This window comes from Euprymna scolopes, chromosome 37, assembly GCF_053919585.1.
Source record: "Euprymna scolopes isolate OS-2025 chromosome 37, ASM5391958v1, whole genome shotgun sequence".
Taxonomy (NCBI): domain Eukaryota; kingdom Metazoa; phylum Mollusca; class Cephalopoda; order Sepiida; family Sepiolidae; genus Euprymna; species Euprymna scolopes.
The window spans coordinates 81099048-81116004 of record NC_136518.1 but is presented as its reverse complement, the minus strand read 5'-3'; the positions used below and the strand labels follow the sequence as shown (position 1 = coordinate 81116004).

General features: G+C 20.8%; 1 protein-coding gene across 3 annotated transcripts in view; it reads left to right on the top strand.

Annotated features, from left to right (window-relative positions):
• Nucleotides 1-16957, top strand: part of LOC145261251 (uncharacterized) — a 116796-nt gene that overhangs the window by 78745 nt on the left and 21094 nt on the right. The window lies entirely within an intron of this gene.

Sequence of the window (16957 nt, the reverse complement as noted above, 5' to 3'; positions counted from 1 at the left end):
ATTTAATTAACCTAGTATCAACAGGGATGACACATCAATGAGTATAGTTCTTTCTTGTTTATACGTACGGATCTGGATATTAACTTGCAATGGGGAATTTTTACTCCTTTTCTGGTTAGTAGATGGGGGCGGAATTTTAAATTCTTTAATTGGGAAGCTACATGTTTTTGGAAATACTACTATAATTAGATCTTAGAGGGCAAATTACGTGTAGGAGATTTAAAGTGTAGTATGTTAATATGCTTATAGTAAGGCTCTACTTAACATGTGCATATATACAAAAAGAGAAAGTTATTTTATGTGTTAAAAGAGGTGATTAAGAACCTTTCTTTAGAAAATGAACATTATTATATTAGCAAAGTAATTGTTTAGATTTTAGTCAAGACTGATATGTATTTAGTACTTTGTTTTTACCTATTTCTCATTTATACCGAGAGTGTATGCTATTTTATTTTAAGATGGCTGTATTTAAATTTTTTCTTGTGTTTACATCTGGACACTAGCTCGTTCTTGGTATTTATTATGGGTTTATTGAAGGTTATGATGTTAACTGCCTCGGATATACAAAGATTGCAAAACTTATCCCCTGGGGCATATGATCTAGATTTATTCAGTATTCTCCATTTTATTGAATATGGAATTTTCTTGTCCTCTAGGCTGTTGATTAATTTGGTTAAAGATGTACTATTATTATCATTGTTTTGAGATCTTTCATTTCTGAAGGAATGTAGGTGGTTTGAGATTCTTATTTTTATTAAGCTTGATGATGCACCTATATATGTGAATGTTTTCCTTGTTTTATTACTGTTTATTTGTTCATCGGTCCCATTTCTATTGAGTCCTATATTGGGGGGTTGGGCAAAGAAGAGGCATGGGGATTCATAGCCTTGGCTCTGGTTAGTCCTAAACTGGTCTTCACTGGGAATTATATTATTGGATACGTTAGCCTGGCTGTTGTTGTTTCTGTTGTTATTATTATTCGAGCCCTCACCATATGTTTCCCTATATATGTTTGCGTTCTGAACACTTCGACTATATTCATTGTTTTCCTCGTTTGATTGGTTGTTTTTATGTTTTGGTAATTGCGTGACTGTGCAGGCGTATACCATGTCTTTGTGTATGCAATCGTTATTAAGGGGGCATTCATTTTTATTTATGCAATTGCATTTGTTACTAGGTATTAGGTCAATTGGTATATCCAGCGCTTTTTTAATTTTCCTGTTATTTGTTGAAATTATTGTCTGTGCTCCTCTGATGAGATGGTAGACATCGAAACCCTATAGGTTAAGGAGATTAATTTTCTAAAACATTCTTTGTCTTGCTTAGAATAATAAAAATTCTTTGATATGAAACTCAACCACTTCATTTCATTTCAATGAGAGTTTTTTGAATTGAATTACAATTTAATATATATATATATATATATATATATATATATATATATATATATATATAAGAGCAAATAGTTAATAAAACATGTTAAAAAACATTTTGAAAAAGAGTTAAAAACATATTTAATCTTAAAAGGAAACACTTAATAAGTGGATAGTCCTTAATCCGCGGAGTTTCAAAGAAATACTTTCCTTCTCATCAGAGGGTAGGAATTAGCAAAATGCGGGATCGGATTTTGCATACAAAAGTATTTGATGAAACTGCAAGTAAGTCAAAGATCTTACTTGATAACAAAAAGTGAAGCAGAGGGAATGGGGTGAAGAAAAAAGTGATTTCACGTGAATGGATAGTCAGGTGAAAGGTAAAGTACCCAATGACAGTAAAATCCAAAAATGTAAATCCAAGAAAGTTAATTAAATTTCCATTCACACAAGTAAAATCCAAGGAAATCATGTAATTGGAAGATGGTCCAAAATAATCCAAAAGGCTGAAATCCGTGGAATAATTCACAAATATGTACAAGGAAAAGGGGAAAACATTCCAATAATATTAATAAAATAAAAATAAGATATGCATTTGACACAGTTGCCGAGACAAAGTGTAATTAATAAAAATCCGTGAAGAAAAAAAAAAGATTAAATGGTGATAGAATTAAATATAAAATAGAAAAGCATATGTCAAAATGACCAAGACAAAATGACGTTAAAAGGCGCGAAAAATATAGGGCAAAAAAAGAGATCAACTGAAATTTTATTTTAAATATATATATATAAATATGTATATATATATATATAGTTACACACACACACATGCGTGCACACACACACACACACACACACACACACACACACACACACACACACACACACACACATACCCAGGTTGCATCAACTTCTCTTTTCGTATAATTTTCTCCATATATACTTATCCACAACCACTCAAAAAACTAATTTCAACAATTGTACTGAAAAGCAAAATAGCGTCCATTAGCAGCTGAACATTTTACTAACTGCATTTCATTTCCTCTGATGATATGTGCCATTGTTGAAAATCCATGGATTAAGAAAATTAAAATAACCCCTTCCATATATTCCTTTTGTCAAGCAATAAATTCTTAAATCGAATATATGTCTCTATATGTTGTTTTTTCAGAATTTAAAATTTAACCACAAAACTTATATATTGCTCTATTCTTAAATATTGAGGTTTTCCTTTTTGGCTAGGATCTCCTTCAAGTAATATCTATCAGGATTTTTCATCTAAATTCTATCAGTGTCTTATCTCGCTTATATATATTTACATAGACGTCACCACTTATCAAGGCCGAGAGGCCACTCAAGGATAAGGGTTAAAGAGTGTACAGTAGTCAAAAGGACAATATAGTAATCGATAGTAATGGAAGTTCGGTAAATTTGTTAACTTAAGTGGAACGGCTCATCAGAAACTTGTTCACGTTGGACTTGAAGACAACCATATTATAGACAGCTGGAAAGCAGGAAAACGGAAGACAATTCCACAGGCGTGCAGTTCTAAGAAAGAAGCTTTGATCATGGAATCTATGTTTTAGGTTTAGGCACAGATAAAGAGTGGGGGGAATTATTGATAGTGTTTTCAGCTAGTCGAGTGTTTCTTGTGAAAGTTTGGCGAGGGGGGACCATAGATTGAAGCTCAGTCGAACACTTTCCATGAAAATAACGATAAAGTAGAGACAAACTCGCAACATCTCTTTGTGTGAAAGAGGTTGCAGGGAAGAGAAAAGGACATCTCCTACGAGGCTATTCTGAACCCTATCAAGGCAGGACAAGTCCTTTCTAGCAGCTCCTGCCTAGATGTGGCAACAGTATTCCATCCTTGGACGTACCTGGCTCTTATATAGATAGAGAATTGCATCAGCAGTGAGATATCTACTGGATCGATAGAAGGATCCGACCATTTTTCCAGCAGCCTTGGCAACAGATTTGATGTACGTATTCCATTTAAGATCAGGAGTAAAGGTCAAGCCCAGAAGCTTGTCAAAACACGAGGCCTCCCCAAGACGAGAGCCATTCATTTTAATTGATGCCAGATGGGTATCAGAACGTTGATGATCTAAAGATAAAAGCTTGGTTTTAGATGCATTAAAAGTAACCAGACACTCCTTTCCCCATTGTACAACGTGATCAAGATCAGAGGAGAGATAATATGACAGAACTTGGTCGTTTACTGTCTTAGATGTGCTACCATAGATGGTAGTGTCATCAGCAAAAATGTCTACAAATGATGTAAGGATGTGATTTGGAAGATCATTAATGTAGATCAGGAAAAGAGTTGGGCCCAGGATGGGCCCCTGAGGGACTCCAGCATTAATACTGTGAGCTTCTGATTTTTGCCCATCAACTACTACTCTTATGAACCTATAAGAGAGAAATGATTTAATAATTGAGAAAACATTTCCAGTTCTACCATAGCTGGATATCTTGTGAAGTAAACCTTTATGCCATACCCTATCAAAGGCCTTTGATATGTCAAGAGCAATTGCCCTAGAAAGGTTGCCTCTGTCGAGAGATTCGCTAATCCTATGAGATATAACTGTAAGCACATCTGCTGTAGATCTAGCAGAACGGAAACCATATTGTGTGTCACTAAGAAGGTTATTTTTGCTGAGATGGTTGATTCCTTCTGTATTTAACACAGATTCCAACAACTTACACACACACACACACACACACACACACACACACACACACACACACACACACACACACACACACACACACACACACACACACACCTGCCATCTCTTTGTTAAAAGATGGAATCACCTGATCGTCAAAAACAAGATCTGTGAAAGTAAACAATATCCACAGTGTTTTTAGGATTATTTGGAGATTATATTGGTTGAAAAATGAGTGAGCGGTGAAGCTTTAAAGCAGTTCTAAATGACTAAAACTGCCACTTAACAAAATCATTCAAGCGCTACCGTGTTTGAATGATTTTGCTGTGGTCCTTAGCTACACGCGAGTCACTATTGTCATTAAAAATGGCCTTTACTAAAGCCAGGGACTATGCCACAATATTTTGACCCTTTTTATGCATATTTTTTTTCTTTCACAGATTTTCAATGGATCATTCGAAGTGCAATTTGCCATTAAAAGTCATGAGTATTTCTTTTTGGAACACGATCGGGTTTACACCATCCAATGCGAACTTAATAATCCATTGCATAGGTTTGTAAAGACATTTGAAATTTCTTTATTATTTTTCACTTGAAACAAAAATTTTCAATATTGCCACTTGGAATGTAAGGGTTACTATTTGAGATCTAATCTAAAAAGGGACTGTGGGAGTTGAGCAGCAGGATGTCTGTTCACATTACATTTAAACTTCAGCAAGTTAGTAGAGTCAGAGAAGCAGGAAACAGGAAGGGAATTCCAAAGTCTAGCAATTTAAGGGGAGAAACCATTACAGTAGAAGGCTTCGGTATTTAGGGATCTCAAGATTGAAGGTGTAGAGTTTGATTGCTTTGTGGGTTAGTCAGGAGTATGTATGTCGAGAGGGGAACAAGTACTATGAGTTCAACAGAGCATACTCTATTTCTAGAAATTTTGATTTGATAAATACGATAATAGTACAATAATAATCGTATTTATTTATTTATATTTATTTATTTGTCAAAGAAATTTTTAAGAAAAGGTTTGTGTACCTCCAACCACATCCGTCGCTCACGGAGCCTCTCTTTGCAATGATGCATTTAACGTCACATGTAATGCAATTCTTTTGAGGGTTCAATTAATTTCTTATTTTGACACTGTTTCGGCCATCTGCAGTTATTTGTCTAATATTAATAAGCCAATAGTGCTTTTACTAGGTACGTACATTAATGGCAGAAAACTTATAGGGGGACATAGTTTTGAAAGCCGGTTTATCATAATTTTTTTGTAAGTTTCCGATTATTTTTTGATTGTATTTGAAAGATTAAAGCCTAAAATTAATTTCCAAAAAGAAAAAAAAATGTTTTTACACACAAAAAAAAGTTAATGAAACATGTTTTCATGGCAACATTTGGAGACTGACAAGTTCAGCTAGATTTGGAGTTAAATAAATTCATTTAAAAAATCCTTTGAAAGATAAATATTAGTTTTCTGGATCTATTTCAAAGATAATTAGTAGAGGCCTAAGATATTGAATTAAATTAAAAAAAAACAAAAAAAACACGCCTTCTTTTTACAAAAAAAAAATAGCTTAATTAGCTCCCAAAAGTGAGAAACTCTGGCTTCGCACAATCAAAACGAATGAAAATTCGTCTAGCATGAGTTCTACGAAAGCCCAAAATTTCAGAAAGCTAAATGGCCATCTGAAAATTACATCGGGTGGTTGAAGAGCGCGAGGAGGTGCAAGACCGACTGGTTTTCTTTTTTTTTTCCCTAGCTGTGCATCCGTACATTCCTATCGTGAACGTTTGCATAATTTTTACCAGTTTTTAATTTAATTATTTTTCTGTGTTTCTGCTTTTAAATAATTTTTTTTATTTTTCAAGATATATTAAAATTATGTTACGCTGAAGATTACACATTCATTCAGGCAAGGAAAATATTAGAATCTTACATATAAAAATATTAGAATCTTACATATAAAAATATTAGAATCTTACATATAAAAATATTAGAATCTTACATATAAAAATATTAGAATCTTACATATAAAAATATTAGAATCTTACATATAAAAAATTAGAATCTTACATATAAAAATATTAGAATCTTACATATAAAAATATTAGAATCTTACATATAAAAAATATTAGAATCTTACATATAAAAAAATTAGAATCTTACATATAAAAATATTAGAATCTTACATATAAAAATATTAGAATCTTACATATAAAAAATATTAGAATCTTACATATAAAAATATTAGAATCTTACATATAAAAATATTAGAATCTTACATATAAAAATATTAGAATCTTACATATAAAAATATTAGAATCTTACATATAAAAATATTAGAATCTTACATATAAAAATATTAGAATCTTACATATAAAAATATTAGAATCTTACATATAAAAATATTAGAATCTTACATATAAAAAATATTAGAATCTTACATATAAAAAAATTAGAATCTTACATATAAAAATATTAGAATCTTACATATAAAAAAATTAGAATCTTACATATAAAAATATTAGAATCTTACATATAAAAATATTAGAATCTTACATATAAAAATATTAGAATCTTACATATAAAAATATTAGAATCTTACATATAAAAATATTAGAATCTTACATATAAAAATATTAGAATCTTACATATAAAAATATTAGAATCTTACATATAAAAATATTAGAATCTTACATATAAAAATATTAGAATCTTACATATAAAAATATTAGAATCTTACATATAAAAAATATTAGAATCTTACATATAAAAAAATTAGAATCTTACATATAAAAATATTAGAATCTTACATATAAAAATATTAGAATCTTACATATAAAAAATATTAGAATCTTACATATAAAAATATTAGAATCTTACATATAAAAATATTAGAATCTTACATATAAAAATATTAGAATCTTACATATAAAAAAATTAGAATCTTACATATAAAAAAATTAGAATCTTACATATAAAAATATTAGAATCTTACATATAAAAATATTAGAATCTTACATATAAAAAAATTAGAATCTTACATATAAAAATATTAGAATCTTACATATAAAAATATTAGAATCTTACATATAAAAAATATTAGAATCTTACATATAAAAATATTAGAATCTTACATATAAAAATATTAGAATCTTACATATAAAAATATTAGAATCTTACATATAAAAATATTAGAATCTTACATATAAAAATATTAGAATCTTACATATAAAAATATTAGAATCTTACATATAAAAATATTAGAATCTTACATATAAAAATATTAGAATCTTACATATAAAAATATTAGAATCTTACATATAAAAATATTAGAATCTTACATATAAAAAAATTAGAATCTTACATATAAAAATATTAGAATCTTACATATAAAAAATATTAGAATCTTACATATAAAAAATATTAGAATCTTACATATAAAAATATTAGAATCTTACATATAAAAATATTAGAATCTTACATATAAAAATATTAGAATCTTACATATAAAAATATTAGAATCTTACATATAAAAAAATTAGAATCTTACATATAAAAAAATTAGAATCTTACATATAAAAATATTAGAATCTTACATATAAAAATATTAGAATCTTACATACAAAAATATTAGAATCTTACATATAAAAATATTAGAATCTTACATATAAAAATATTAGAATCTTACATACAAAAATATTAGAATCTTACATATAAAAATATTAGAATCTTACATATAAAAATATTAGAATCTTACATACAAAAATATTAGAATCTTACATATAAAAATATTAGAATCTTACATATAAAAATATTAGAATCTTACATACAAAAATATTAGAATCTTACATATAAAAATATTAGAATCTTACATATAAAAATATTAGAATCTTACATATAAAAATATTAGAATCTTACATATAAAAATATTAGAATCTTACATATAAAAATATTAGAATCTTACATATAAAAATATTAGAATCTTACATACAAAAATATTAGAATCTTACATATAAAAATATTAGAATCTTACATATAAAAATATTAGAATCTTACATATAAAAATATTAGAATCTTACATATAAAAATATTAGAATCTTACATATAAAAATATTAGAATCTTACATATAAAAATATTAGAATCTTACATACAAAAATATTAGAATCTTACATATAAAAATATTAGAATCTTACATATAAAAATATTAGAATCTTACATATAAAAATATTAGAATCTTACATATAAAAATATTAGAATCTTACATATAAAAATATTAGAATCTTGCATATAAAAATATTAGAATCTTACATATAAAAATATTAGAATCTTACATATAAAAATATTAGAATCTTACATATAAAAATATTAGAATCTTACATATAAAAATATTAGAATCTTACATACAAAAATATTAGAATCTTACATATAAAAATATTAGAATCTTACATATAAAAATATTAGAATCTTACATATAAAAATATTAGAATCTTACATATAAAAATATTAGAATCTTACATATAAAAATATTAGAATCTTACATATAAAAATATTAGAATCTTACATATAAAAATATTAGAATCTTACATACAAAAATATTAGAATCTTACATATAAAAATATTAGAATCTTACATATAAAAATATTAGAATCTTACATATAAAAATATTAGAATCTTACATATAAAAATATTAGAATCTTACATATAAAAATATTAGAATCTTACATATAAAAATATTAGAATCTTACATACAAAAATATTAGAATCTTACATATAAAAATATTAGAATCTTACATATAAAAATATTAGAATCTTACATATAAAAATATTAGAATCTTACATATAAAAATATTAGAATCTTGCATATAAAAATATTAGAATCTTACATATAAAAATATTAGAATCTTACATATAAAAATATTAGAATCTTACATATAAAAATATTAGAATCTTACATACAAAAATATTAGAATCTTACATATAAAAATATTAGAATCTTACATATAAAAATATTAGAATCTTACATATAAAAATATTAGAATCTTGCATATAAAAATATTAGAATCTTACATATAAAAATATTAGAATCTTACATATAAAAATATTAGAATCTTACATATAAAAAATTAGAATCTTACATATAAAAATATTAGAATCTTACATATAAAAATATTAGAATCTTACATATAAAAATATTAGAATCTTGCATATAAAAATATTAGAATCTTGCATATAAAAATATTAGAATCTTACATATAAAAATATTAGAATCTTACATATAAAAATATTAGAATCTTACATATAAAAATATTAGAATCTTACATATAAAAATATTAGAATCTTACATATAAAAATATTAGAATCTTACATATAAAAATATTAGAATCTTGCATATAAAAATATTAGAATCTTGCATATAAAAATATTAGAATCTTACATATAAAAATATTAGAATCTTACATATAAAAAATTAGAATCTTACATATAAAAATATTAGAATCTTACATATAAAATATTAGAATCTTACATATAAAAAATTAGAATCTTACATATAAAATATTAGAATCTTACATATAAAATATTAGAATCTTGCATATAAAAATATTAGAATCTTACATATAAAAATATTAGAATCTTACATATAAAAATATTAGAATCTTACATATAAAAATATTAGAATCTTACATATAAAATATTAGAATCTTACATATAAAAAATTAGAATCTTACATATAAAAATATTAGAATCTTACATATAAAAATATTAGAATCTTGCATATAAAAATATTAGAATCTTACATATAAAAATATTAGAATCTTACATATAAAAATATTAGAATCTTACATATAAAAATATTAGAATCTTACATACAAAAATATTAGAATCTTACATATAAAAATATTAGAATCTTACATATAAAAATATTAGAATCTTACATGTAAAAATATTAGAATCTTGCATATAAAAATATTAGAATCTTACATATAAAAATATTAGAATCTTACATATAAAAATATTAGAATCTTACATATAAAAATATTAGAATCTTACATATAAAAATATTAGAATCTTACATATAAAAATATTAGAATCTTGCATATAAAAATATTAGAATCTTACATATAAAAATATTAGAATCTTACATATAAAAATATTAGAATCTTACATACAAAAATATTAGAATCTTACATATAAAAATATTAGAATCTTACATATAAAAATATTAGAATCTTACATATAAAAATATTAGAATCTTGCATATAAAAATATTAGAATCTTACATATAAAAATATTAGAATCTTACATATAAAAATATTAGAATCTTACATATAAAAAATTAGAATCTTACATATAAAAATATTAGAATCTTACATATAAAATATTAGAATCTTACATATAAAAAATTAGAATCTTACATATAAAATATTAGAATCTTACATATAAAATATTAGAATCTTGCATATAAAAATATTAGAATCTTACATATAAAAATATTAGAATCTTACATATAAAAATATTAGAATCTTACATATAAAAATATTAGAATCTTGCATATAAAAATATTAGAATCTTGCATATAAAAATATTAGAATCTTACATATAAAAATATTAGAATCTTACATATAAAAATATTAGAATCTTACATATAAAAATATTAGAATCTTACATATAAAAATATTAGAATCTTACATATAAAAATATTAGAATCTTACATATAAAAATATTAGAATCTTGCATATAAAAATATTAGAATCTTACATATAAAAATATTAGAATCTTACATATAAAAATATTAGAATCTTACATACAAAAATATTAGAATCTTACATATAAAAATATTAGAATCTTACATATAAAAATATTAGAATCTTACATATAAAAATATTAGAATCTTGCATATAAAAATATTAGAATCTTACATAAAAAATATTAGAATCTTACATATAAAAATATTAGAATCTTACATATAAAAAATTAGAATCTTACATATAAAAATATTAGAATCTTACATATAAAATATTAGAATCTTACATATAAAAAATTAGAATCTTACATATAAAATATTAGAATCTTACATATAAAATATTAGAATCTTGCATATAAAAATATTAGAATCTTACATATAAAAATATTAGAATCTTACATATAAAAATATTAGAATCTTACATATAAAAATATTAGAATCTTACATATAAAATATTAGAATCTTACATATAAAAAATTAGAATCTTACATATAAAATATTAGAATCTTACATATAAAATATTAGAATCTTGCATATAAAAATATTAGAATCTTACATATAAAAATATTAGAATCTTACATATAAAAAATTAGAATCTTACATATAAAATATTAGAATCTTACATATAAAAATATTAGAATCTTGCATATAAAAATATTAGAATCTTACATATAAAATATTAGAATCTTACATATAAAAATATTAGAATCTTACATATAAAAATATTAGAATCTTACATATAAAATATTAGAATCTTACATATAAAAATATTAGAATCTTACATATAAAAATATTAGAATGTTACATATAAAAATATTAGAATCTTACATATAAAAATATTAGAATCTTACATATAAAAATATTAGAATCTTACATATAAAAATATTAGAATCTTACATATAAAATATTAGAATCTTACATATAAAAATATTAGAATGTTACATATAAAAATATTAGAATCTTACATATAAAAATATTAGAATCTTGCATATAAAAATATTAGAATCTTACATATAAAAATATTAGAATCTTACATATAAAAAAATTAGAATCTTACATATAAAAATATTAGAATCTTACATATAAAAATATTAGAATCTTACATATAAAAATATTAGAATCTTACATATAAAATATTAGAATCTTACATATAAAAATATTAGAATGTTACATATAAAAATATTAGAATCTTACATATAAAAATATTAGAATCTTACATATAAAAATATTAGAATCTTACATATAAAAATATTAGAATCTTACATATAAAAATATTAGAATCTTACATATAAAAATATTAGAATCTTACATATAAAAATATTAGAATCTTACATATAAAAATATTAGAATCTTACATATAAAAATATTAGAATCTTACATATAAAATATTAGAATCTTACATATAAAAATATTAGAATCTTACATATAAAAATATTAGAATCTTACATATAAAAATATTAGAATCTTACATATAAAAATATTAGAATCTTACATATAAAAATATTAGAATCTTACATATAAAAATATTAGAATCTTACATATAAAAATATTAGAATCTTACATATAAAAATATTAGAATCTTACATATAAAAATATTAGAATCTTACATATAAAAATATTAGAATCTTGCATATAAAAATATTAGAATCTTACATATAAAAATATTAGAATCTTACATATAAAAAATTAGAATCTTACATATAAAATATTAGAATCTTACATATAAAAATATTAGAATCTTGCATATAAAAATATTAGAATCTTACATATAAAAATATTAGAATCTTACATATAAAAAATTAGAATCTTACATATAAAATATTAGAATCTTACATATAAAAATATTAGAATCTTGCATATAAAAATATTAGAATCTTACATATAAAAATATTAGAATCTTACATATAAAAATATTAGAATCTTACATATAAAAATATTAGAATCTTACATATAAAAAATATTAGAATCTTACATATAAAAAATTAGAATCTTACATATAAAAATATTAGAATCTTACATATAAAAATATTAGAATCTTACATATAAAAATATTAGAATCTTACATATAAAAATATTAGAATCTTACATATAAAAATATTAGAATCTTACATATAAAATATTAGAATCTTACATATAAAAATATTAGAATCTTACATATAAAAAAATTAGAATCTTACATATAAAAATATTAGAATCTTACATATAAAAATATTAGAATCTTACATATAAAAAAATTAGAATCTTACATATAAAAAAATTAGAATCTTACATATAAAAATATTAGAATCTTACATATAAAAATATTAGAATCTTACATATAAAAATATTAGAATCTTACATATAAAATATTAGAATCTTACATATAAAATATTAGAATCTTACATATAAAAATATTAGAATCTTACATATAAAATATTAGAATCTTACATATAAAAAATTAGAATCTTACATATAAAAATATTAGAATCTTACATATAAAAATATTAGAATCTTACATATAAAATATTAGAATCTTACATATAAAATATTAGAATCTTACATATAAAAATATTAGAATCTTACATATAAAAATATTAGAATCTTACATATAAAAATATTAGAATCTTACATATAAAAATATTAGAATCTTACATATAAAATATTAGAATCTTACATATAAAAATATTAGAATCTTACATATAAAAATATTAGAATCTTACATATAAAAATATTAGAATCTTACATATAAAAATATTAGAATCTTACATATAAAAATATTAGAATCTTACATATAAAAATATTAGAATCTTACATATAAAAATATTAGAATCTTACATATAAAAATATTAGAATCTTACATATAAAAATATTAAAATCTTACATATAAAAATATTAGAATCTTACATATAAAATATTAGAATCTTACATATAAAAATATTAGAATCTTACATATAAAAATATTAGAATCTTACATATAAAAATATTAGAATCTTACATATAAAAAAATTAGAATCTTACATATAAAAAAATTAGAATCTTACATATAAAAATATTAGAATCTTACATATCAAAATATTAGAATCTTACATATAAAAATATTAGAATCTTACATATCAAAATATTAGAATCTTACATATAAAAATATTAGAATCTTACATATAAAAATATTAGAATCTTACATATAAAAATATTAGAATCTTACATATAAAATATTAGAATCTTACATATAAAATATTAGAATCTTACATATAAAAATATTAGAATCTTACATATAAAAATATTAGAATCTTACATATAAAAATATTAGAATCTTACATATAAAAATATTAGAATCTTACATATAAAAATATTAGAATCTTACATATAAAAATATTAGAATCTTACATATAAAATATTAGAATCTTACATATAAAATATTAGAATCTTACATATAAAAATATTAGAATCTTACATATAAAAATATTAGAATCTTACATATAAAAATATTAGAATCTTACATATAAAAATATTAGAATCTTACATATAAAAATATTAGAATCTTACATATAAAAATATTAGAATCTTACATATAAAAATATTAGAATCTTACATATAAAAATATTAGAATCTTACATATAAAAAAATTAGAATCTTACATATAAAAATATTAGAATCTTACATATAAAAATATTAGAATCTTACATATAAAAATATTAGAATCTTACATATAAAAATATTAGAATCTTACATATAAAAAAATTAGAATCTTACATATAAAAATATTAGAATCTTACATATAAAAATATTAGAATCTTACATATAAAAATATTAGAATCTTACATATAAAAATATTAGAATCTTACATATAAAAATATTAGAATCTTACATATAAAAATATTAGAATCTTACATATAAAAAATTAGAATCTTACATATAAAAATATTAGAATCTTACATATAAAAATATTAGAATCTTACATATAAAAAAATTAGAATCTTACATATAAAAAAATTAGAATCTTACATATAAAAATATTAGAATCTTACATATAAAAATATTAGAATCTTACATATAAAAATATTAGAATCTTACATATAAAAATATTAGAATCTTACATATAAAAATATTAGAATCTTACATATAAAAAAATTAGAATCTTACATATAAAAAAATTAGAATCTTACATATAAAAATATTAGAATCTTACATATAAAAATATTAGAATCTTACATATAAAAATATTAGAATCTTACATATAAAAATATTAGAATCTTACATATAAAAATATTAGAATCTTACATATAAAATATTAGAATCTTACATATAAAAAATTAGAATCTTACATATAAAATATTAGAATCTTACATATAAAATATTAGAATCTTACATATAAAAATATTAGAATCTTACATATAAAAATATTAGAATCTTACATATAAAAATATTAGAATCTTACATATAAAAATATTAGAATCTTACATATAAAAATATTAGAATCTTACATATAAAAATATTAGAATCTTACATATAAAAATATTAGAATCTTACATATAAAAATATTAGAATCTTACATATAAAAATATTAGAATCTTACATATAAAAATATTAGAATCTTACATATAAAAATATTAGAATCTTACATATAAAAATATTAGAATCTTACATATAAAAATATTAGAATCTTACATATAAAAAAATTAGAATCTTACATATAAAAATATTAGAATCTTACATATAAAAATATTAGAATCTTACATATAAAAATATTAGAATCTTACATATAAAAAATTAGAATCTTACATATAAAAATATTAGAATCTTACATATAAAAATATTAGAATCTTACATATAAAAAAATTAGAATCTTACATATAAAAAAATTAGAATCTTACATATAAAAATATTAGAATCTTACATATAAAAAAATTAGAATCTTACATATAAAAATATTAGAATCTTACATATAAAAATATTAGAATCTTACATATAAAAATATTAGAATCTTACATATAAAAATATTAGAATCTTACATATAAAAAAATTAGAATCTTACATATAAAAATATTAGAATCTTACATATAAAAATATTAGAATCTTACATATAAAAATATTAGAATCTTACATATAAAAATATTAGAATCTTACATATAAAAAAATTAGAATCTTACATATAAAAATATTAGAATCTTACATATAAAAATATTAGAATCTTACATATAAAAATATTAGAATCTTACATATAAAAATATTAGAATCTTACATATAAAAATATTAGAATCTTACATATAAAAATATTAGAATCTTACATATAAAAATATTAGAATCTTACATATAAAAATATTAGAATCTTACATATAAAAATATTAGAATCTTACATATAAAAAATATTAGAATCTTACATATAAAAAAATTAGAATCTTACATATAAAAATATTAGAATCTTACATATAAAAATATTAGAATCTTACATATAAAAATATTAGAATCTTACATATAAAAATATTAGAATCTTACATATAAAAATATTAGAATCTTACATATAAAAAATTAGAATCTTACATATAAAAATATTAGAATCTTACATATAAAAAATATTAGAATCTTACATATAAAAAAATTAGAATCTTACATATAAAAATATTAGAATCTTACATATAAAAATATTAGAATCTTACATATAAAAATATTAGAATCTTACATATAAAAATATTAGAATCTTACATATAAAAATATTAGAATCTTACATATAAAAATATTAGAATCTTACATATAAAAATATTAGAATCTTACATATAAAAAATTAGAATCTTACATATAAAAATATTAGAATCTTACATATAAAAATATTAGAATCTTACATATAAAAATATTAGAATCTTACATATAAAATATTAGAATCTTACATATAAAATATTAGAATCTTACATATAAAAATATTAGAATCTTACATATAAAAAAATTAGAATCTTACATATAAAATATTAGAATCTTACATATAAAAATATTAGAATCTTACATATAAAAATATTAGAATCTTACATATAAAAATTACGCTAAAAATGTGATCTAAAAAAAAAAGGAAATATTTTTTGCAATTATAATTTTTTGTATGGAAATATTAAATAAACAATGCTTAATTCAATGATAATAGCGTTAGTTCGAGAAATTAATTTTTCTTGGCGTTATATCGATTTTGCTAACATGTATTTTAGG